The sequence below is a fragment of the Symphalangus syndactylus genome, chromosome 12, assembly GCF_028878055.3.
Source record: "Symphalangus syndactylus isolate Jambi chromosome 12, NHGRI_mSymSyn1-v2.1_pri, whole genome shotgun sequence".
Lineage (NCBI taxonomy): Eukaryota > Metazoa > Chordata > Mammalia > Primates > Hylobatidae > Symphalangus > Symphalangus syndactylus.
Window position 1 is genome coordinate 52,891,926 of NC_072441.2, and position 25,933 is coordinate 52,917,858.

Below are 25,933 nucleotides of genomic sequence, written 5' to 3' on the forward strand. Positions count from 1 at the left end.
AGCTCAAGCTGGGTCCCACACACCTCCACAAGTCCTAAGAAGCTTCTTATCCTGGTAACAATGGCTACTGTTAAAAAGGCAAAAAATAACAGATGCTGACAAGAATGCAGAGAAAAGGGAACTTTTATATGCTGTTGGTGAGAATGGAAATTAGTACAACCACTATGGAAAACAGTATGGAGATTTCTCAAAAAACTGAGAATAGAACTACCATATGATTTATGGTATCCCACGAGTATTTATCCAAAGGAAAAGAAATGAAATATATCGAAGGGATACCTGCACTTGCATGTTTATTACAGCACTATTCACAGTAGGCAAGATATGCAGTCAACCTAAGTGTCCATCAACAGATGAATGGATAAAGAAAATGTTGTACATATATACAATGGAATACTATTCAGCCACGAAGAAATATGAAATCATGTCATCTCTAGCAACATAAATGAAACGAGGTCATTATGTTAAGTGAAATAAACCGGGCACAGTAAGACAAATACTGCGTGTTGTCACTCATATGTGGGAGCTAAAAAAGTTGATCTCGTGGAGGTACAGAGTAGAATGACAGATACCAGAAGCTGGGAAGGGTGTCTGATTTGGTGGCGGTGGCAGTAGGAGATAAGAGAGGTTGGTTAATGGCTACAAATGTGAGTCTAAGTAGAAGGAATATGTTCTGATGTTCGATAGCAGAGTAGGATGGCTGTAGTTAACAACCAATGTATATTTCAAAACAGCCAGGAGAGAGGACTTGAAATGTTTCTAACGCATAGAAATAATAAATACTCAAGGCGATCGATAACCTAAATACCATGACTTGAGCATTACACATTCTATGCATGTACCCCACAAATATGTACAAATATTATGTATCAAGTCAAGCATTTTTTCAAAAACAGAATTATTATAGACAGCCTATTCTATAAGATTTTGTCACTTAATAATATATCATGAATATATACATTACACATACATACATACATACATACATACATACATACATTATGGGAATTTATCAAGATGAAATATATTTATCCAATTCTCTGTTCCTGAAATTTTAGGTTATTTTCTATATTTTCCTGTTATAAAGCATGCTGTGATGTATCTACTTGTAAATACACTTATGCAACATTTTTTCTAATTTTTTGAGCTATACCAGAACTTCATTTTTATTGTGATTTTCATAATGACCCTAATTTTTAATATGTGAATTGTTATTAATTATAAGAGGCCAGGCCCAGGAACTGGTATCTTAAAGACTTTTTAAATGTTAAGCACATGACTTACATCTCTTAGCCTTTTTCTTTACTTATAATTAAAAACCATTGGCAGCTATGAATGTTATAATTAACTTTGACGATGCATTTTTAAAATATCTAATTTCAGCCATGTCTTTATCATAGCAATAGGTTACAAAAATTATTTAGGATAATGGTAACTCATTAGAGGCTCGTTAATTTTCATTGTTTAAAATGCATAGGACTTAACTCAGAATTTTTAATGTGATTTTTTAGTTTATTGAATTAATCTTTAATATTTACATTAAAAATATAAAGTATCTATAGTTTTCAAATACCTGTGTCATTGAAATACCTGTACAAAATATGAGCTTATAATTGTCATTCTAAATTTACCCAGGTTCTAACTTCCTTGCCTCCATTCAACTGTGTTTACACCATGATTCTTAATAATTCAAGGTTTCTTGAGAACATGACAATTGTGTTACAGCAGAACTAACTTTATTCCTAAACATGAATTTGCTGAATTAAGGTTATGCGTATTTTAATACATAATGATGATTTTTATCTCTAATGCTATCCTTAGGACCAAGAAATACAGGCGTACCAAGTTTTAATGTGCTTCACTTTTTCGCATTTTTCAGACATTGCATTTTTTACAAATTGAAGGTTTGTGGCAACGTTGCATCGAGCAAGTCTATCAGCACCATTTTTCCAACACTATGTGCTCACTTCATGTCTCTGTGTCACATTTTGGTCATTGTCACAATATTTCAAACTTTTTCATTGTTATCATATCGGTTATGATGATCTGTAATCAGTAATCTTTTTTTATATTTGCCCCAATATGATGTGCAGAAAAATCAGTGATCTTTGATGTTACTATCGTAATTATTTGAGGCACCATGAGCCACACCCGGATAAGACAGAAAAAAATCAATAAATGTTGTGTGTGTTCTGACTGCTCCACTGACAGGTAGTTTATCTCTCTCTTCTCAGTCCTTCCGCTTCCCTGAAATGCAACAATATTAAAATTTGACCAATTAACTTTAATTAACTTCAATTAATTAATTGAAGTTAATTGGCATAATTAATTAATTGAAGTTAATTGGCATAATTTATTCAAGTGTTCAAGTGAAAGGAAGAGTTTTGCGTCTCTCACTTTAAATCCAAAGTTAAAAATTATTACACTTAGTGAAGAAGGCACGCAGAAAGCTAAGATAGACCAAAAGCTAGGTTTCTTGTGCTAAATAGCCAAGTTGCGAATTCAAATGAAAAGTTCTTGAAGACAATTAAAAGTGCTACTCCAGTGAACATACAAATGATAAGAAAGCCAAACAGCCTTATTGCTGATATGGAGAAACTTGTGGTCTGGATAGGAGATCTAACCAGCCACAACATTCTCATAAGCCAAAGCCTAATCCAGAGCAAGGCCCTAACTCTCTTCAATTCTCGGAAGGCTATGAGAGGTGAGGAAGTTGCTGAAGAAAAGTCTGATTCTTTTCTTCTGAGGAGGTTGATTCACGTACTTCAAGGAAAGAATCCATCTTCATAATATAGAATTGTAAGGTGAAGTAGCAAGTGCTAATGTAGAAGCTCCAGAAAGTTTTTCAGAAGATATAGCTAAGATCATTGATAAAGGTGGCAACACCAAATAGATTTTTAAGGTAGACCAAACAGCCTTCTACTGGAAAAAGATGCCATCTAGTACTTTCATAGCTAAAGAGAAGTCAGTGGCTGACTTAAAACCTTCAAAGGACAAGCTTGTGAGGGGCTAATACAGCTGGCGACTTGAAGTTTAGACCAATGCTCATTTTCCAGTCTATAAATCCTAGAGCTCTTAAGAATTATGCTAAATCTACTCTGCCTGTGCTCTATAAATGGAACAAAAAAGCCTAGATAACAGCACGTCTGTTGACAGCATGGTTTACTGAATATCTGAAGCCCATTCTTAAGATCTGCTGACCAAAAAAAAAAAAAAAAACAGATTTCTTTCCAAATACTACTGCTCATTGATGATGCATCTGATCACCAAAAAGCTCTGATGGAGAAGTGCAATGTGATTAATGTTTTCACGCCTGTGAATACAACTTCCATTCTGCAGCTCATGGATCAAGAAGTAATTTAGACTTTCAAGTCTTATTATTTAAAAAATATATTTTGAAAGGCTGCAGCTATAATACATAACAATTCCTCTGATGGAATGAAGAATCAAAGTAAATTCAAAACTTTTTGAAAAAAAGTCATTACTCTAGATGCCATTAAAACATTGGTGATTTATGGGAAGAGGCCAAATATTAACATTAACAGGAGTTTGGAAGAAATGTATTCCAACCCTCATAAATGACTTTGAGGGGCTCAAGACATCAGTGGAAGAAGTCACTGCAAATGTGGTAGAAATAGCAAAAAAAAAATAGAATTAGAAGTGAAGCCTGAAGATGTGACTGAATTGCTGCAATCTCATCATATTTGCACAGATAAGGAGTTCCTTATTATGGATAAGCAGCAAAAGTGATTTTTTCAGATGGAATCTACTCCTGGTGAACATGCTGTGAACATTGTTGAAATGGCAACAAAGGATTTAGAATATTTTATACACTTATTTGATAAAGAAGCGTCAGAATTTAATAGGATTTACTCCAACTTTGAAGGAAGTTCTACTGTGAAAAATAGTTATACTGGTAAAATGTTAACAGCATTGCATGCTACAGAGAAATCTTTCATGAAAACAAAAGTCAATCCATGAAGCAAACTTCTTGGTTATCTTTTTTAAAAATTGCCATTGCCACCCCAACATTCAGCAGCCACCACCCTGATCATTCAGCAAACATCAACACTGAGGTAGTGACTCTCCACCAACTGGAAGATTAGGACTCAGTGAAAGCTTAGATGATCATTAGCATTTTCTAGCAATAAAGTATTTTTAAGTAAGGGATGTATATTTTTTAGACATAATGCTATTGCACATTTAATAGACTACAAATAGTGTAAACATAACTTTCTTTTTTTTTTTTTTTTTTTTTTTTTTTTTGAGACGGAGTCTCGCTCTGTCGCCCAGGCTGGAGTGCAGTGGCGCAATCTCGGCTCACTGCAAGCTCCGCCTCCCGGGTTCACGCCATTCTCCTGCCTCAGCCTCTCTGAGTAGCTGGGACTACAGGCGCCCGCCACCACGCCCGGCTAATTTTTTTGTATTTTTAGTAGAGACAGGGTTTCACCATGGTCTCGATCTCCTGACCTCGTGATCCGCCCGCCTCGGCCTCCCAAAGTGCTGGGATTACAAGCGTGAGCCACCGCGCCTGGCCTAACATAACTTTCATATGTACTAGGAAACCAAAAAAAATCCATGTGACTCACTTTATTGCTATATTCACTTTACTGTGGTGGTCTGGAACTGAACCTGCAATACCTCCAGTGCATACCTGTACATGTCATGCAGCTAAAGAGAGTGTAGTCTCTTAAATGAGGGAAAAAAAAAAACAAAATAAGACAAAAAGAAAATACAAAAGTGGGAAATTAGTCACTATTATTTGTAGAAGGGAAAAACAGTTTTCAGAGAAAAGATAAAATTACAGGAAAAATTGCAAACTGAAAGATTTTAAACTTCCAAATTACTGCTGTTTTCACTAAGATAATAGTTGTCTAATCCTTTGCTATAATTTAGTTTGGTCAAACAAATCATCTCAGTATCACATTCTGAGAAATTTTTTTTTGGTTACATAATTTTCAGAGAAGTTAATTTCAAGAACATAAATGAAGATAATTAGAGCTGGGAGAAGCAGATATAGTAGGTTACCAGGTTTTTACAGAATAAGCAAAATGAACTGTTGGTTGCACGAAGTTGATAATTTGTATTTGCTTAGCATAACTTTTTAGCAAAACTCCTTCAGGATGTGTCAAGCTTGAACAGTATATAAAATTTCCAACTGACACTCAATTGCACAATATGACAGAGATGAGTGCAATAATAGAATGTATGAAAATGTCTGGTCCCGCCTTTTTATACCTAGAATCAGCTGGTATATTTTAGAAAACTAACAAAACAAAATAATTATAATCAAACATCTGGCACTGCTGTAGTTTTCTATGGTATTATTGACTTCTTCAGTGACATTGTGAGAATAAATGAAATAGCATATCTAAAAAACCTAGACTAATACAATGTAGTTATAACTGTAGTTCTGGAGTTACCTCTTTTCCTATGTTGCAAAAAACAGGTAAATGCATTGGTATATCTGGACATATGTGTTGGGTTTCTCAAAGGCTGTGATGGTTAATACTGAGTGTCAACTTGATTGGATTGAAGGATACAAAGTATTGATCCTGGGTGTGTTTATGAAGATGTTGCTAAAGGAGAGTAACATTTGAGTCAGTGGGCTGGGAAAGGCAGACCCACCCTTAATCTGGGTGGGCACAATCTAATCAGCTGCCATCGAGGCTGGAATATAAGCAGGCAGAAAAATGTGTAAAGGGAGACTGGCCTAGCCTCCCAGCCTACATCTTTCTCCTGTGCTGGATGCTTTCTGCCCTAGAACATCGGACTCCAGGTTCTTCATTTTTGGAACTCGGACTGGCTCTCCTTGGTCCTCAGCCTGCAGACAGCCTATTGTGGAACCTTGTGATCGTGTGAGTTAATATTTAATGAACTTCCCTTTATATTTATATCTATTCCATTAGTGCAGTCCCTCTAGAGAACCCTGACTCGATGAGTATCAACAACATCCATATTCTCCACCTGAGTTCTGAGCCATTCAAAATACAGACCTAGCTGTCAAACAGTAGGAGGTAAGTATTTCAGCTTTATTCTGAGTAAAGTCATTTGGAGAATAGCTTAGATCTGCATGCAAGATGTCTCAGCCAGTCTAGCAGCCGTGAACAGCTAGAGGACCGCTGTAGGCCCATAGAGGCAGAGCCTGCTGACAGACTCTCTCCTTGACCAATTTGTCTCTGAGCCCTCTTTCTAGTAAAGCTTGACCTTTGCCCCTGTTCTTGCTGAGCCTGCATATCCCAGTTTTATCATGAATTTTGCTAAATTAGTTTAGAAAGAATCCCCCACCCTTGATATCTGATCATCCTTGACATCTGATTAAATTCCTCATCTCTTACCATCTTCCAGGTGATACCTCATCGTCTTGGTCTGCCTTCAGCAAGGATCATGTTTAGCAAGAATTACCCCTACCCTTGATGTCTTCTCTTAGGAATTTTCCATCCACTGCCCCCCCTTCTCCCTAACCTGCTCCTTAGCTGTAAAATTCCATTTATTGTTGTATTTGAAATTGAGCTGGATCTTCCTTCCCTATTACAATAGTCTGGACAACTATCACCACAGTTCTGAATAGTCTTCCTCACCATTTTAACAAGTGTCAGAATAATTACTTAACACTGCCCCATTCAGTTTACATCATGGCATAGAAAGAAGATGAGAATAAACTTTCTCTGCAGTCAGGCAGAACCCAATAAGAGAACCAGGAGCAGCCAAAATGTGTATGCACATCTAATTCTGGCTCCCAAACTCGTTGAGCAGGAAAACGTATAAGAAAGCAGAAAGATTTTAATTTAACTAAATATAGTCACATTCACTATGCACAATGAGGTTCTTAAATATTCTTTCTCCTGCCCTGTCCTCAGTGTTAATCAGGCCAAATAGTAAAAGTGCAACCTCTAATTCAGGTCTTCTAAAGAAGCACCATGTGCCCACCACTAAAAAGAGTGAAAAACAAATGTAAAACATAATCCTTACCAGCAAGGATATTATCAAACAATTATCATTAATGAAACACTAATTAGTTAACATGAAATTAGCTTAGTGACCACCTACTCTATGCTGAGAACAACACTTTAAGAGAATTCAGAAGTGTGATATTTGGTCCCTGGTACCAAAAGGCTTAAGCTCTAAAATTTGACCTTCATATGTCCAGAATGCCAATCTCTAGGGGCCTTAGCCCTCAGTAATAACACCAAGGATCTGAAAATAACTAAATTGAGACTTCAGGTGACAGACAACAGTTACATAGGTCAAGAGATTCTGTGCCTCCTGGTTATACACACTTATAATTATGTCTTTGTCTCCAAACTGCCTCCTTCACTCACTCATGCCCTGAAAAATGTTATCATTGATCTCTACCTTCTCACCCACATAACAAATCCATCAGCAAATTCTGTTGCCCAGACCTCCAAAGTCAAACCTGATTCTGTCCACTTCTCACCACCTCCACTGTCACCAATACGTGGAGCCACTGCCTGGACCTTGTAATCAGCCTAGCGACTGTTCAAGGAATTTCTCCCTTACCTGTTCAATCCATGTAGCTGGAAATCTTCTTAAGATATATTTGAGATCTTCCCACTTTCCTGCTTAAACCTATTTCCAACTGCACTTAGGAAAAATTTAAATCCATAAAATAGCCAAAAACGTTATGCAGTGTCTGACTCCACCAGCTGCACATTGCTTTGTGTCACTACACTCCTGCGAATTGGCTTCTCTTTAATTCCTACAAGCACCAAGCTCCTTTGCAACCTGGGGCTTTAACATATGATATTCCCTTGGCCTGGGATGTTCTTCCCTTGCTCCTCATCTGGCTAAGGTTTACCTGCTCTTCGGGTTTCAGCTTAAATGCCCCTTCTCTGTGGAGGCCTTCCTTGACACACCAGTCTAAATCAGTTACCTTTGTTTTACTTCATCATAATATCCCTGTAATTTTCCTTCTTTGTGCCTTCTCTAATTTATACTTCTATTTTTGTGCTTTTTGTTTAGTATATATACTCTATAAGTACTGTAAGACCTAGTAATGTCTGCTTTACTATTGTCTAGTAACTAGCCTAATACTGAAATACAGTGATCAATAAACACTAAATGAACAAATAATTGAATCTTCTTAGAAGCAGAGGCTTGATTGAGAAATAGGGGATCCTTGTTAATGTTCACGCCTTGAGGAGCGACAATTGACAGCAGTTTTGGGGCCAATTGTATCAGGAGAAAGCAACACGTTTATGATCATACATCATCAAGAAAAGCCTAAGTTGTTCTAATACAGATATTTACTTAAGTAGGGAAGTAACATCTTTTGTAAAAATTAACAAAATTAACATTTTTTAAAAGTTTCTTACCAAAATGGTAATTTCAGTTATTTTATAAAGCTAACTATTCATCCTGGATTAATGAGATATGATTTGGAAAGTTAACACTTCTATACACAAAAAAATCCATATGATAAAATGTGTTACGAACATTATGGTTCAGTGGAAACAAAGAAGGAAATATATATTGTTTTGAAAGAGGTTTACTTAGGGAACATTTTCGAATAGAATTTATATCGGTAGAGAGATCCTAAGGAGTGGGTTCTAGAAAGAAGAGAAACAGAAAATTCAGAAATGGGTAGTAATATGCTTAAGTGGAAAAGATGGAAACCTGCATTAAATAGAGCAAAGGGTCCACATTACAGCAATAAGGTTGGATAGATAGATTTGGGCCAGACCATTTGTAAGCATAGAGGTGGAAGAAATAAATGTCCTAATCTTGGTGCTTTAAGATACAGATTTATGCATTTCTTCATAATAGGAAAACCAATAACCTCAAATTGAACATGAACTATAGCTCACTCTCTGAATTACCTTTCCTACAGATATAACATAGCTTTAGGGAAGAGTGCCTTTCCTGATACAAAATACCTAATGTCATAATAAATTCAAATTAAATAATTATGGTGTTGTGAGGCTTTTTCCCCCAAAATTACTATCAAACACCTCAGTAAATATAGGCAATAAGACTGCACGCATCCACTACAGAAGTCATCCTGGTTCTAAATTCTACTATTGATTAAGCTATTAAAAAGGCCAGCTTCAGTAAGACTGCTGGCCAGAACAACCCCAGTGGGAGATAACCTACCTATTACAACAAAGGGCTTTAAATAAGTTTTTAGCCAAGCCCTTTTTTTCTGTGCATCTGAGGAACATAAATAAATAAAATTTCTTTCCAGACAAAAATTGAGAGATTGCTCTACTTTAAAAAAAATCAAAAGTAAATTGTCTAAGACATTTATTAAATAACTGTTTAGTGGTAATATGGAGCAGGATAATGTTCACACAAATCAATAGAATTATTAATGGCTTTGATATAAGTATATTTATTTACAACATTTACAAACACACAAAACTGGAAAATTAGAGGTAATGAATTGAACATTAGGATGAAGATTCAATGAGGTATTAAACTTGAACTAAGGGTTAAGTATGAAATGTTAATGGAGCTGTGTTAAGACCTACATACAGTTTTAAAAAAAATTATATAAATACTTAATATGCTTCAAGATAGGATCACATTCAAAAAGTATTGACTTGGCTGAAACTATAACCTACCACTAGTAAGATTTCATTTGACATGCTTCCTTACATTTTAATAATGCTGTGCATTTTTCAGAGGTCTTTATTTAGCGTTAGCAACAAGCCAGTGAAATGTGGCAGCAGCAAACATTCCTTGAGCTCCTCATTATGTGGGCTGGTGCTTTATCTTGTTCAACACTCAGACCAAATTTCTGTGAGATAGGTGCTACTATTATCCCTGCTTTACAGGTCAGCAAACAGGTTTTTAGAGTAACTTACTCAAGGAGCTTGTTTTATTGATTTGAATTTTCCCAGTGCTGAGCACTTTATAAAACACAGAGAAAAAACTAAAATTATTGTGTGTGAGAGAGTGTGTATTTTAGTTTAAGGAAAGGATTTTCCAACAAAACAAGAGAAAGAAAATGGGAATAAAATAAGTAGCCAATCACAGGACTGTGAAAGAGAAAAAAACTACAACTATTTCTCACTCAAAAATCTACTGTCCTATCATTTAAAAATAAATATTTAGTACATTGATTTTAAATTATCTTAAATGTCTCCCTCAAAATTTAATTAAAGGCAAGATTACAGAAAACGCTAAGTAAATTAAGAAAAGCAGAGAAGTTCCAAGTAAACAATTAGAAGAATTATAACTATACATCTTTCATCTCTAGGAATTATAAATACCTCAGGAATAATTTTCTGTTTCAGTGAATAAAAAGATATGTAGTTTATTATTTATTCATTTATACCTTTCTTTGTTTCAAAAGACATTTAAGAAATTTATAGAATTTCATGCAATTTATGGTGAAATATGTAATGAAATCAAGGGAAAAAAAAGAACAGCTGGGTGGAAAAGGCTGTAATAAAGCCCAGTAGAAAAATTAGTAAACAGGATAGCTGCTGAGAGATCCTGCATAGTGAGAGAAAAATGCTTCTGTTAATTTTCTAACACCCTACACAGACAAAGTCTGTCAGCTTTTTGGTTTGCCATGTCATACAGTAAAGCAAACAGCTCACTTGGGAGAAATACACAATATGTGGTATGAAGAAGAGAAAAAAATTATCCTATATAACGTTACAAGTGTGTGACATTCTCCACTTAGAGTAAACAAGATGAAAATTTTCAGCAATGTAGGCAGATAGTTTCACTGCAATGTGCAACTGAGCATTAAAACTGTCAGTTGGCACAGGTATTTGCTGACCTGTCTTTTAAAAGGGCATATTTTAGAGCAGATTCCAGAAAAATTAATAACTTGCATATTTTCATATAGTCATTCATATATGTGATTTTTCTTAAGACAATTTTTATTTTATTATTATCAAAGGTATGTTTGGATCTGTAGGAAGATGATTAGACAGTATGTTAAAAGTAGTTATAACAGAGACACCTAATTTAACCCATCAAGTATTCTGCCCTATTTATTTTTAAAATATAGTTTTCTGTAGCCTCTCCATCATGCTCTCAATTCCTCAGAAACAACTGTCTTCAACTTCTCTACTTGTTTTTGTTTGTTTTGTTGTTGTTGTTTTGTTTTTTGGTGGGCAACTATATAGCAAAAAACAAACAAACACACAAAAAGTTGAAATAGTTATTTATTGATTTTTCCATTTTAGGCATTATCTATTGACTTTGCCAAAAAAGCAAAGATTTAGAATTCTTTCATCTCACATATATATATATCCTTTTTTCCCCACTCCATCTTTACAATATAATATCGTAATTAATTTACATTAATATGTAGTGTTAATTTAATATAGTTTATAACTACAGAAACACTCCTTACAGTGGAACTATAGAATACAATTAGACTTTCTTTCTTATACCAATTTTTGTTTTCCCTGGAGTTCATTTATTTTTCATTTATAAATCGCTGTTGAACCCCAGCGCTGTTCTTGCTGCTTGGAATGCATCAGTAAACAAAGCAGATTAAAATTCACACTGTTATGGAGCTTACATTCTGGTAGAAAAAGACAAAGATGACAACAAATCTAATATTAATAAGCATTATAAATAAACTATGCACTATATTAGGTGATAGTACCATGGAGAAAAGGAAATTGGGAGTGATAGTGGGATGTAAAGTTTTAAGTATGTGAACATGTACGTTCATATAAAGATTCCATTTTCTAGCTCTGTCTGCTGAGGAGGTCTATAAGCCAAGACAACCGAATTGCAATTAGCATACTTAGCACCAGGGTATTGCTTTCTTAAACATGCTATGAAACTTACATACAGTTATTTGAAAGCCCCTACTCTGGTACCTGATAGGTTGCAAGTGAACAGAAAGTAGTACTTATTTTTATTATGTTCTTCCTTCTCTTGTTGCTGTAGTTATCCCTCTTGAGACAAATGAATAGGATATTGTTCATGGTTCTCATTCTCTAGTGTCATTTCATTAAATACCATTATTCATTGAAAGGAGTTAGGGCTTCTTGGAGAAACAGCTGATTGCAAGGCCGAGGCAAGGAAAGTACACGATGAAGCCTGGAACATCTTGTTATGCCAAAAATTTTGGAAGCATCCAAAAAATGGTGGGTATATTTCAAAAGGACACAAAAGCCAGCTTACAGTGGTCCCCACTGGCCAAATCGGGAACAAGGTGATCATCAACATAAATAAAGATAATCGACAGAGCCAGAATCCATGCATCCACACTGATAAAAAGAAAGGTAGGAGTAGGGGCCCTTTCTTCCAATAGAAAGCCGACTAATAAATAGCAACAGAATGATGTAATTAGAAAATCATCAACTGGCAACTATTATGACAGTTTAAACAAGAGTTAGCAAAGGATGCTAAAACTAGAGGATAAAATTTAAGGGAACAACAGAATATTTACATAGTGTCAAAGTATCTACCCCCAGGATACATATTAATTGCAAAGGATAAAATAGTAACTTCACAGGGGAAAAACCTGGCAGACACCATCTTAATCAAGTTTAATATATTTGATAATGAGACTAATTGATAGCTTGTGCTTCCTGATATAATGCACGAAGAAGAATTCAGCATCGCATCTTTAATATTCCTGCCAAATGTGCATAAACTAAATTTAATCCTGAGAAAACACCAGACAAACCCAAACTGAGAAAGTCTACTGAATAAATGGCCTTGATCTTCAAGAGTGTCAATGTCATGAAAGACAAAGACTTAGGAAGATTCAAATTAAAGGATATTTAAGATATATGGTAACCAAATATAATACATGACCTTGGACTTACTTTGTCTAGACAGAACATTATTGGATAAAGTCTGAATGAAGTCTATATAAAGACAAATTTGAATAAATCCCACAGATTATATAACAGATAATATGTAATATACTGCATAAATAATCACATGATACTAATGTATATCTCTTAATATTATAATTGCGCTGTTGTTATGCAAGACAATTTCTTTTTTTTTCTTTTGGTAATACATATTAACATATTTAGAGGTAAAGAGTCATCACCTTTGCAACTTACTGTTAAATGGTTCTGGAAAACAAATATATATATATATATAGCAGCAATTATAGCATGTTTAATAATTGAAAGGATTCATCATACTCCACAATGTACTCACATAAGACATTTAAAAGAGTAAAGAATGTGGTACAGCAGGAAAATCACAGGCCAACATCAGAGTAAACTGAGACTTCCAGTTCTGGTTCCCAGGGTTTTTTCTCAGTCTCGCAGAACACATTTCATCTTCAGATCATGAATCACAAAGACTATGTGAGACATCTTTTCAGTGGCATCACAGTCCCACCTGAGCAAGAGTTTTTAATATCACATAGTCCAAGCTCCTGACCCTTGGTCAGCTTTCTAAATTCCAAACCACATAGCATTATTCTTTTTGCATCTTTCAACATTTACACAATAAAAGAAGTAGAAAGATACACACCCAAACACTAATCATTTGTATCTTCCATTGAGGAGCAGGCATTGCTTTACATTCGATTTTACGAAATATTCCACCATAGGCATTCAAAATCATGTACAAACTTGACAGCTCCTTACTAAATATGAACTTTCTGAAAGTTATCAATATAAACAAATTTAATGTAACAGTTGATTGATGATTAACAAAATCTGTTCTTAGAGCCCTCAGAAATAATGCCGCATATCTACAACTATCTGATCTTTGATAAACCTGACAAAAACAAGCAATGGGGAAAGGATTCCCTATTTAATAAATGGTGCTGGGAAAACTGGCTAGCCATATGTAGAAAGCTGAAACTGGATCCTTTCCTTATACCTTATACAAAAATTAATTCAAGATGGATTAAAGACTTACATGTTAGACCTAAAACCATAAAAACCCTAGAAGAAAACCTAGGCAATACCATTCAGCACTTAGGCGTGGGCAAGGACTTCATGTCTAAAACACCAAAAGCAATGGCAACAAAAGCCAAAATTGACAAATGGGATCTAATTAAACTAAAGAGCTTCTGCACAGCAAAAGAAACTACCATCAGAGTGAACAGGCAACCTACAAAATGGGAGAAAATTTTCGCAACCTACTCATCTGACAAAGGGCTAATATCCAGAATCTACAATGAACTCAAATTTACAAGAAAAAAACAAACAACCCCATCAAAAAGTGGGCAAAGGACATGAACAGACACTTCTCAAAAGAAGACATTTATGCAGCCAAAAAACACATGAAAAAATGCTCATCATCACTGGCCATCAGAGAAATGCAAATCAAAACCACAATGAGATACCATCTCACACCAGTTAGAATGGCCATCATTAAAAAGTCAGGAAACAACAGGCGCTGGAGAGGATGTGGAGAAATAGGAACACTTTTACACTGTTGGTGGGACTGTAAACTAGTTCAACCATTGTGGAAGTCAGTGTGGCGATTCCTCAGGGATCTAGAACTAGAAATACCATTTGACCCAGCCATCCCATTACTGGGTATATACCCAAAGGACTATAAATCATGCTGCTATAAAGACACATGCACACATATGTTTATTGCGGCACTATTCACAATAGCAAAGACTTGGAACCAACCCAAATGTCCAACAACAGTAGACTGGATTAAGAAAATGTGGCACATATACACCGTGGAATACTATGCAGCCATAAAAAATGATGAGTTCATGTCCTTTGTAGGGACGTGGATGAAACTGGAAAACATCATTCTCAGTAAACTATGGCAAGGACAAAAAACCAAACACCGCATGTTCTCACTCATAGGTGGAAATTGAACAATGAGAACTCACGGACACAGGAAGGGGAACATCACACTCCGGGGACTGTTGTGGGTTGGGGGGAGGGGGGAGGGACATCATTAGGAGATATACCTAATGCTAAATGACGAGTTAATGGGTGCAGCAAACCAACATGGCACATGGATACATATGTAACAAACATGCACATTGTGCACATGTACCCTAAAATCTAAAGTATAATAATAAAATTTTAAAAAATTAAAAAAAAAATCTGTTCTTTCTCTAACCAATCAGCTTTAATGAGAAGAACAGCTCGTGGGAGCTTTTTCATTCCCCCAATAAATCGCAGCACTGATGTCAGCTTATTACAGGTTCGTTAAAATCAAATTAACATTACTAGTTATACCAGTATTACACCAAAATCCAGTTACATTATGAGTTATCCTAAGATCCTAACACAATTAATCAGAATATCAGTAGAATTTTCTTACCCTTCTAAAAAAATGATATTTGCACAGATGTTGTCATGGACTGAACTCTCTAGATATAAATACAGATATAGATAGATATAGATGATAGAGATGTGGATGGGGAGACAATATATTATATATATGAAAGAAAGATAAAAGATAAATTTATATATACATATATTTATATATACATAAATATATAGATATAGATAAATTTATATATGTATATTTATATATACATAGTGTGTATACAACTGTATATACACTATATATGGTGTATATATGTATATATACACACTATATATAGAGTGTGTATACAGTTGAATATATAGTTAGATAATGTGTATACAGTTGTCCCTTCCATAGGTACCAAATTTGTGGATGCTCCAGTCCTTGAAATAAAATGATGTAGTATTTCATATAACCTATGCACATGCTCTGTATGTTTTAAATCATCTCTAGATTATTTATAATACCTAATACAATGTAAAGTCTATATAAATAATTATTGTATTGTTGTACATTATTCCTGTATTCCATTATTCTGGTATAATGTATTCCTGTTATACATTATTCCTCCCTTTTTAGGGAATAATAATGAGGAAAAAAAGTCTTTCCGTGTTCAGTACAGTTGCATTATTTTCAAATATTTTCTATCTGTGGTTGATTAAATCCATGGATGTGGAACTCATAAATACTGAGGGCTGACTTTCTCTCTCTCTCTCTCTCTCTCACTCTGTGTGTGTGTGTGTATGTGTGTGTGTGTGTGTGTGTTCTACTGGTTTAGCTTCTTTGAAGAAACTTGACCAATATATGCGGTTTTTATTGGTACATGGGGTCTTGCCAGTTACAGAGCCACCCATATAAAGTATGTTTTTCATTTATAAATTGCAATTTACTAGAGATATCATAAGTCTCCCACAAATTTATTCCCTGGCTTCTACTGTCAAAATTTTGGCCATTTTCCTTGAGCTACCCAATAGTCCCTCTGGGGTCAGCCTGCATAGTGTTCCCCATTTATGCCCCCCTAGCAAACTGGCTGCCTATCTCTTGAGTTTGTTTTACCTGTTTTCCTAAAGCTGTGTTGTCTGTCCAGGCCAATTGCCATCCTTTTCCTTTTTTTCCAAAATAGCATCATTTCAGCATTCAATATGGCAAATAAATCTTTTTTCTCAATACAGCTGTCTTCATTAAAGGTAAATATGATTTGTTCTAGGACATGGATCTGTACCAATTTCTTCTAATTCCCTTTTAGAATTTTTTTTACTGATGTTTATTTTTCCACCAAATGTTTCATTGTCATTGAGGACTTAGTATTAGAGTATAATTTAATTACATAAATTTCCATTTCCATTTTCCCAATAAATCTGAACACTGATATCAATGTCCCAGGACAGTGTCACATAGTTAATAGTCACCCTCAAATATACTCCACTTTGAACATCCCATGGAGTTTATCACAGGTGCCCTTGGTGAGTATCAGGGCTATCAGCAGTATGTAGATGACTTCACCGTGTCATCCCTAAACAGTGGTTCCAGTTTTTCATCTTTACTTTAGCCATTGGTCTCCACTTATAGCAACATGTCTATAAACACAAGGAAACATGAGAGAATGTTTTATGTCCGCTCATTCCAGGCACTTTCAACAGATCGTCACTTAGGTTAATAGTTACACAGTGGCTCTGTTATAGAACAAGGTCTTTGTGTGCATACAGGAGCAATAATCCCCACATGTTACCTTCTAATAGGAGTCCCCTGTAGTGCACATAATGTATCAAATGAAAACAAAAGACAAAGCAAAATAGAATTATTCCAAGTGCTCATCCACAAGGTCTTAAGGTCATCAAGGTACATCACATAGCCAACTCTATATTGAATGCTAGGATCCATCCTTGACCTTTAGCTCCAAATAAAGGAGTATATTTTTTCAGGCAAATAGATTCCTTCCTCTAGGATTCAGGGCTGGTTTCAAGAGTTTGAGACCTGTGCAGTCGTACAGCGCCTCATGCTTACAAGAGACATACTTGGTTTAATGCTTGACTGACTACAAATGCTTTATCATTTCTGAACAAAACACCTTGCACTTTTATTTGCACCGGGCTCTGCAAATTTTGTAGCCAGTCACATGTTCATGTGTGAATACAGCCTACGGATAGTATCATTCCCTTGATCTCAGCATCTCACAACGAAGTGAGGTAATGTTAGCTTTCCCTTTTAGCATTATCTATTTATTTACTCTCTTTGCATCGGCAGTTATTTCACCTTCTTTCCATTTGTCATTAATTTTAATTCAGACCCTTTGCCATGGAAAATAACAAGCCAGATTCAGCAAGAGGAATGGCCTGCAACACAGGTAGCAAGTGCTTCATCCTTTCTCTGGAATAGGATTGGAAAAGTACATTTTTTATTCACTGTGTAGGAAAAAGGCAGACACCATTAATTTCAACTTAGACAGGTGAGAAATAAACACCCCTCCCACTATTTCTCTATAGATTTGACAGTTATATTTAGATATATTATCATAGTGTCATGTTTGGCAATTGATCCTTTCTCTGGAACTCATAGATGAAATACAGGTCACAGCACTATATAATCAGGCAGAGAAAAAGAAAAAAAAGTAAAAAGGAAGTTTACATAAGGTTTATATATATATATATATATATATATACCTTTTATTATACTTTAAGTTCTAGGGTACATGTGTACAATGTGCAGGTTTGTTACATATGTATACATGTGCCATGTTGGTGTGTAAATGACAAATTAATGGGTACGTAAGGTCTTACATATGTTTTTCCTATATTTCTTCCACAAAAAAATGGAATACATGTGCAGAATGTACAAGTTTGTTACATAAGTATACATGTGCAGTGGTGGTATGCTACACCTATTGACTCATCCTCTAAGTTCCCTCACCTCACCCCCCATCCGCAACAGGTCCTGGTGTGTGTTGTTCCCCACGCTGTGTCCACGTGTTCTCATTGTTCAACTCCAACTTATGAGTGAGAACGTTCAGTGTTTGGCTTTCTGTTCCGGTGTTAGTTTGTGGAGAATGATGGCTTCCTGCTTCATCCATGCCCCTGCAAAGGACATGATCTCATTCCTTTTTATGGCTCTGTAGTATTCCGTGGTGTGTTTGTACCACATTTTATTTATCCAGTCTATCACTGATGAGTATTTGGGTTGGTTCCATGTCTTTGCTATTGTAAATAGTGCTGCAATAAACATATGTGTGCATGTGTCTTTATAGTAGAATGATTTATAATCCTTTGGGTATATACCCAGTAATCGGATTGCTGGGTCAAATGGTATTTCTGGTGCTAGATCCTTGAGGAATCACCATACTATCTCCCACAATGGTTGAACTAATTTACATTCCCACCAACAGCGTAAAAGCATTCCTATTTCTCCATGGTCTCACCAGCATCTATCATTTCCTGACTTTTTAATAATTGCCATTCTGACTGGCATGAGATGGTATCTCATTGTGGTTTTGATTTACATTTCTCTGATGATCAGGGATGTTGAGCTTTTTTTCATATGTTCATTGGCCACATAAATGTCTTCTTTTGAGATGTGTCTGTTCATATCTTTGCCCACTTTTTGATGGGGTTGTGTATTTTCTTCTTGTATATTTGTTTAAGTTCCTTGTAAATTATGGATATTACACCTTTGTCAGATAGGTAGATTGCAAAAATTTTCTCCCATTCTGTAGGTTACCTGTTCACTCTAATGATAGTTTATTTTGCTGTGAAGAAGCTCTTCAGTTTAATTAGATCTCATTTGCCAATTTTGGCTTTTGTTGCAATTGCTTTTGGCATTTTTTCCATGCCTATGTCCTGAATGGTATTGCCTAGGTTTTCTTCTGGGTTTTTTATGGTTTGGGGTTTTACATTTAAGCCTTCAATCCATCTTGAGTTCATTTTTGTATATGGTGTAAGGAAGGGGTCCAGTTTCAGTTTTCTGCTTACGGCTAGCCAGTTTTCCCAGAACCATTTACTGCATAGGAGATCCTTTCCCCATTGCTTGTTTTTGTCAGGTTTGTCGAAGATCAGATGGTTATAGATGTGTGGTGATATTTCTAAGGTCTCTGTTCTGCTCCATTGGTCTATATGTCTGTTTTGGTATTAGTACCATGGTGTTTTGGTTACTGTAGCTTTGTAGTATAGTTTGAAGTCAGGTATCATGATGCCTCCAGCTTTGTTCTTTTTGCTTCGGATTGTCTTGGCTATATGGAGTCTTCTTTGATTCCATACTAACTTTAAAATAGTTTTTTCTAATTCTGTGAAGAATGTCAATGGTAGTTTGATGGGAATAGCATTGAATCTATAAATTACTTTGGGCAGTATGGTCATTTTCACGATATTGATTCTTCCTATCCATGAGCATGGAATGTTTTTCCATTTTCCATTTGTTTGTGTCCTCTCTAATTTCTTTGAGTAGTGGTTTGTCATTCTCTTTGAAGAGGTCCTTCACATCCCTTGTTAGCTGTATTCCTAGGTATTTTATTCTCTTTGCAGTGATTGTGAATGGGAGTTCATTCATGATTTGGCTCTCTGCTTACCTATTGTTGATGTAAAGGAATGCTTGTCATTTTTGCACATTTATTTTTGTATCCCAAGACTTTGCTGAAATTGCTTATCAGTTCAAGAAGTTTTGGGGCTAAGATGATGGGGTTTTCTAAATATAAAATCATGTCATCTGCAAACAGAGACAACTTGACTTCCCCTCTTCCTATTTTAATACCTTTTATTTCTTTCTCTTGCCTGATTGCTGGGGCCAGAACTTCCAATACTATGTTGAATGAGAGTGGTGAGAGTGGGCATCTTTGTCTTGTACTGGTTTTCAAAGGGAATGCTTCCAGGTTTTGCCCATTTAATATGATATTGGCTGTTGGTTTGTCATAAATAGCTCTTTTTGAGATATGTTCCATTAATACCTAGTTTATTGAGAGTTTTTAACATGAAGGGATGTTGAATTTTATCAAGTAAGGTCTTATATTAACCCCCACTCCCTCTTTTCGGTCATCTCAACAATTTATCCAATGGTGATCCTCTTTTACTTTCATGTATATTCAGTGTTAACATGCGTTCATTTAATCTTGCAAGCCATTCATTCATTCTCTTATCATGCCCCAATTTAGCTAATAGATCTTTTGTCTATTTTCATTTTTACTTAGTCTACTACTTTGTAGATAAAGTAGACAACAGTCTATTGCATATGATGCTTGTTAGCTCTCTATTGTATTTCACCTGCAGTAAAATGCCTACGATGACTGTAAAACATTCCAAAAAAAAAAAACCCACAAAGAAAAACCTCATAAATACCTGACAAGCTCTAACATTCCAGTATAAACTGCAAGATAAACTGACTATAAAACACAGGCCTAAATACCTGACCATCCTGGTATAAACTTGTCACATATAAACCATTTAAAACTGATAAACATTATGGCCTTTATTTAGAATAATTGATCTGCTTCCTTTGTCAGAAAAATATTCGTGGCCTTCAGAAATCTTGGTAATCATTATAATTCAAAGTTAGGATCCCATTGATATCACATATGTCTGGCTGTTTCCAACTTGAGAGATTTAACAAATAATGCTGTATTGTTGTTAAGCTAAATATTATTTATCAAAGTTTATTGTATAATTTTAACATGTGAATATTTTAATGCCATAAATTATAAGGTAATAGCTTTGTTTTTAACCACTTTTTTTTCTCTGTATCAATACATTATTGACTGATGGAATAACACTTCCTGAAAAGGAAGCTGAATTGCAGAAAACATACAAAAAAATCACAGTTTCTAAAATGTTAAAATCATTACAGACTGCAAAATAACACTTTTACTTAAAGATAGTTTAAAATACCAATGAAAATTAACATCGCTTTACCACCAAAGAAAATTGTCAACTCACATTCATTTATGCAACATATTTGTCTGTAATACAATTCTGATTTAGGGATTTGGACACCAGAATTAGGAATTTATGGTCCCCGACTTGTAGAAAGTAACAGGTTTTTTGATAAATCAAAAATGTAAAATAAACAAGCATTCACAATGCAGGGGTCACTTCATATCCAGAAAAAAAAATAGAAAATAAGAAAAAATATTTTTGCCCTCAAAAATCAACACAATCTATCACAACAGAGATTTGGAAACTCTGCTTAAAGAAACAGACTGAACTTCAGGCCAGTAAAACTCAGACTATTATCTGTTTTAAATACACTAAAATCAGGAAGAATATGCCAATTAGACAGGGGGTACTTCAGTCATTTAAATATACAGAGAAAAAGAGAGTCATATACAGAGAAAAAGGGGGAAAGGTCAGTAGTTTTACTCCAACTACCAGAGGAACTACCCAGAGTTTTATCAGATTTACAGGATTATCTGCTCTGCCTGAAGGCACATCCCTGTTGCTGAGGTAGTTGTGTCCAGTTATTGGAGCTTAATGTCATAAAATATTGAAATTACACAATGGATATAAATCTACTTGTTCTGATTCCATGCTCATCAAGCATCTCCCTGATAATTTGGTTTTCATTATAGCTTAAATACAGAGAACCAAGGTACCTAACAGACAAATGTGAATGTCAAGTCAGTTTCACATATATTTCTCATTTTAAGTTGACAGAATGGCCTCTGTGTGGTCTCTTAGTGTGAGTTAGCATCTTTACATCCAATCATTCTTATTAACAGAGATGTGGTTGAGGCTGGATTCTGAGCACACATAGCTCAGGGTCTGATTCTGCACTGTGGCGAAGTCACCAGGCAAATAAATGAATACCACCCTGTGGCAATGTATATAGGTGACCTGTTGACCTACCACATGAAAACACCTATTCGTCCTCATTACATGTGTTCTTAAATCTCCTAAACTGATGAAGGCCATATCATAGATGTGCAGACAGCATACTTAACTCTACCTGGAGCATATCATAAGGGATGAAAGAGTAGGAGCTAACCCTTCAGCTGAGGCTTGACTTGGCCTGGTAGCTAAGGGAGGGAAGAGTACTCTAGAAAGAAGAAATTTCCCTTGCAAACAGCTGACAAATGTGAGAAAACTTGGGAAGAACAGTCTTTGGAAGGTCTGCAATATAGAGTATGCTTTGGGGAGAGATAAGAGATGACATTGGAAATGTGGAACACGACAAAATTATGAGGAATTTGTATGTTTTCAAAACAATTATGAAGTATATCGAGTGTCTGTCATGCTCTAGGCTCCATTATAGACCTTTGAGACACATCATTGAATGGCAGGTTGGACTTTGTAGTATTGTTAATGAAGGTTAAAAACATTTAGCCAGAGAACTGATATGTTTCTCACAAAGACATTCAATACAAATGGTAGTGTACAGAAGAGAGTTTACATAGCAAGCCTGAGAATGCTATCCTCAGAAAGAGCTACTTACAAGATTAGCATTTGGCTTGTGTCTGGGAAGTTGGATTTCAAGAAGAGCCTCAACGTTCCCTAACTTATTAAAATGGCTCTGCCTAAATTGTTTATACAAACAGTGTGGTTGTTCAGGGAACACCAGCTTTCCTTCTGAGAACTTGGAATTTTGGTATGTAAAAGACAGAGGGTGTCTGCATGACCAAACAACTACAAAAACATTGGGCACTGGGTCTCTAATGAGCTTGCCTGGTAAACAACGTTTCATATATGTTGTCTGAAATTAATGCTGAAAAAATTAACCATGTCCTGTGTGTCTCCACAGGGAGAGGACTCTTGGAAGCTTGTACCTGGATTCCTCTCAGACTTCACTTCATGTACCTTTTCCCTTTGCAGATTTTTCTTTGTATCTTTTAGCTATAATAAATCTTATTCATGAGTGCAACTATATGCTGAGTCCTGCAAGTCATTCTAGCAAATCAAAGAACATGGAGGGTGGTCTTGGGGATCCCCAACACAGACAGATGGGAGGAGATCAGGAATGAATATGTGCAGTAATAAAGGGAGTAGCTGATGATCAGTTGATGATCAGGCAGAAATTTAACACTAAGATTCTGAATTTTCATGGGTTACTGAATGAATATTCAGTATTATTCATTATTATTCAGTATTATTATTAAGTAATATTCAGTATTATTATTAAGCAATTTTTTTAAGTTTTGAGAAGAAACAAATTTAGGGAGAAAAATATTTTTCATTTTAGACCTAGTATATTTAATTTAGCTATTAGATATCCACAGAGGGCAACTTAATAGGTAGTAAGAAGCATAGGCTTGGACCTTGGGATAGAGAGACATTGTAGGAGTCACTGGCATTATAGAAGGGTATCTATTAGATCACTCAAGAAAGCTTTAGAAAGTAAGGAAAAAGAACCAAGGATTAAACCACAGAATATCAACATTTAAGAGGCAGATGGAACAAAAGAATTCTACAAAAGAAATAGAAAGGTAACCAATTTTTAGTAGTATCAAATGCCACAGAAAAGTGAAGTATGAAGATATCTGATCATTGTCCATTGGATTCACCATACTAAAGGTCCCTAAAGACCTAGGAGTGGGTAGCCTTACTAGAATGTGTGTGCTGGACCATAGCAGAGGGAGAAACCAGATTAATGAGTGAGTAGGGAAAAAAGAAATAGGGACAAACAAAAATAATTAAGATAATTCCCTGAAGCATGAAGAAAGCCTTTTTGGCTTTTTGGTTTTTTGTCATTGCTTACTTACATATGTGAGAGAGCCTTGGACATATTTCAAGTTTAAGGAAATAAAGCTAAAATTAATAGGGAAAGGCTGAAGATACAGGAGAGTCAGGAAGGCTGCCAACACATGGCTGTATTCTTATAAATTATCCTAGCTCTTCAGTGATCAATAGGAGACAGTTGAATGACATACATTGGCAGAGGGAGGGTCCTGTATGTGGCACTTGTTGATGTCCTAGACATCCTGGCAAGATAAGTGATTACACATATAACAAAAATCAAGTTATACAGATATGAGCTTTGTCCTGTAAGTCAGCCCATTCCAAGCTCATGCAGGAGCAAGTCTATCAATGAAATACATTTATTTCCTCATTAATCTTCATCCTCTTTGTCCTAAAATTTCCATTGTGCCCATCCACATCAGGTCATCAATAGCTTCCCTGTTAAGAGATTAGCAGAAAAAAAAGGCCTTCAACAAGTGCATTCAGAAATCTCCACAGAAATAGAAATAGATTCCTATGAAATGAGTCTTTCTCTTTTAGACCTCTTACTTGATATTCCACCCTAAGCTTTTTAGGTGTTGAGCTTCATAATCTAAGAACCATTTTTATTTGCCTTACAGGAAAGAGTATTTTTAACTATATTTCTGAAAGCTTAAAGAGATTAATTTAATTAATCCAAATCATAAATCCATGAATACTATCATCATATATAAAAGATTTACCAGAAGAGAATATATTTCATATCTTTTTTCTTTTCCCAAAATTAAAGTTAAATAAATATATAATTAAATATGTTATTTCTCCTTTATAAGACTATATAGATAAATTTTCAAATAAAAAATGTAAACTGTCAGATATTTGGCAGAAAATAAAGTTACAGTATCTATAAAATATTGATCACTCTTCATTTCTGTCAGAATGTGAAATAAAGAGAAGGTACAGGTCAAGAGGCCAAATTCAAATTGTAATATCCTCAAAAAAGGTAAAACACACACACACACACGCTCACACACACACACACACACACAACCCTACCTAGCTGCCATCACTGGTATGAGCACTTAGAAGGTACCCTACTCTGGCTGACAGGGATACAAAGAAAAAGAATAAGAAAATTTAAACAGGTACCCTAGGCCCTATGGCAAACTGCTAGTCATTTATAGGGAACAAAAATAAGATGTTAGCAACAGGTAATAGGGAAGACAGAGGATAGGAAGCAAAACTAGCTGGCAGCTCCCACTCGGACAGACAGAGAAGCATGTGGAGACTCACATCATGAGCTTTTGTTCCAAGAATTACCACAGGAAGATACCAGGAAAGCTGAGAGAATCCACAGAGCCTTTAAAGGAACTGGATCAATGCTGCAGGCTCCCTGAGACTCCAAAAAACTGAGACTCTGCTTGCTTTCCCAGCAGGGAGGCTGGTTGTCCAGGGCAAGTTCTCAGCCCTGTTCACTGGCTGCCTGGAAATAGACTCAGTGCTACTGGGGGGCAGAGTGGGAGTGAGACTGGCCTTTAGGACAGTGGGCTGCATGGGAGCAGTGTGAGGCCTGTGACTGCCAGCTTTCCCCCACTTCCTTGATGACCTGTATGATGAAACAGAGGCAGCCATAATCTCCCTGGGAACACAACTCCATTGGCCTTGGAACCACACCCCCATCCCCCACAGCAGTCATAGCAAGCCCTGCCCAAGGAGAGTCTGAGCTCAGACATGCTTATCCCTGCCTCTACCTAGTGGTCTCTCTCTACCCACCCTGGTAGCTGAAGACAAAGGTCATAATGTCTTGGGAGCTCTAAGGCCCTGCCCACCACCTGAGAAACCTGAATACTTAACCAGGCAACCCTAGGGCAAGTTTGCATCCTCCCTATAGTACCACAGCTGATGCACTCTAGAAAGCACCACCTCCTGGCTAGAGGCCAACCAACACAAAACTGGCACACTAAATAAAAATACAACCAAGAACCCTCACAGAGTCCACTTCCCACCCCTGCTACCTCCACCAGAGCCGGTGCTGGTATCCACAGCTGAAAGACTGGAAGATGGATCACATCACAGGATGCTTTGCAGACACTCCCCAGTGCCAGCCCAGA

At 35.9% G+C, this 25,933-nt stretch overlaps 1 long non-coding RNA gene across 1 annotated transcript in view; it reads left to right on the plus strand.

The window, feature by feature from the left end:
- Nucleotides 1-23,031, plus strand: part of LOC134734639 (uncharacterized) — a 72,116-nt gene extending 49,085 nt beyond the window's left edge. The window contains exons 3-4 of the long non-coding RNA XR_010117763.1: nt 5,910-6,017; nt 22,909-23,031. This is a non-coding gene — a long non-coding RNA (uncharacterized lncRNA). The remainder of the gene's footprint in view (nt 1-5,909; nt 6,018-22,908) is intronic.
- Nucleotides 23,032-25,933: the final 2,902 nt, after the last annotated feature.